Consider the following 868-nt stretch of genomic DNA (forward strand, 5'->3'; position numbering starts at 1 on the left):
AAAGAAAACACATGTGCACACACACCCCCCCCACACACACACACATATATATATATATACATACACACACACGCACACACTAACTGGGAGATAGATAGTCACATAAACCCAAACACACTCATACACACGTATGAATATACGCATATCTACATACACACATGCGTATGACACAGAGGCAGACTCTCGTACATTTATATGTCTATATATATATGTGTGCGTGTGTGTCTGCCGGTCTATGGATATATATACATAAAACATATGTATGTATATATATATATATATATATATATACCGGAGTAAACACATAAATGTGAAACAAGGTGGAAAAAAGAGTACTCAAATACCAGTGGTAGAGTAATATGCTTATTTTAGCAGCAGAAAATTCAACAAAATCTGTTACTCTGAGTTTCTCGTTGCCGTTCATCAGACAGTTTTTGCTAGAATGGAACTTATATATTAATTCAATCTATACTCTTACAAACGCTACACCTTTAAAAAGAAATGGACTTGTTTGATTGGCCCTTTAGAAAAACGGTCAATCTTCGAGCGATAAACAAAAAGGTCAAAAATATATGTATATATATATAAAAAAACTTATAAAATTATAAAAATTATAAAATCCGAGGAAAAAATCGAGGAAAAAACCTATTGCCGTTAATGAAGACAGTACAAATTAATGCATAGAAATTAAACCTGTTATAAATACTGCAATCATATTTATATTAAAATCCACATATATATATCAACATACACAAAAGGATGCGCGTAAACGCCATACATACATATACAGACGTATGAATATGAATCTAAATTATACACATAAAAGCATGTGTACATATATTCACGCAAACCGTCTCGCACGCAAGCT

The sequence above is a fragment of the Octopus sinensis genome, unplaced genomic scaffold (genome assembly GCF_006345805.1).
Source record: "Octopus sinensis unplaced genomic scaffold, ASM634580v1 Contig17920, whole genome shotgun sequence".
NCBI classification, from domain to species: Eukaryota; Metazoa; Mollusca; class Cephalopoda; order Octopoda; family Octopodidae; genus Octopus; species Octopus sinensis.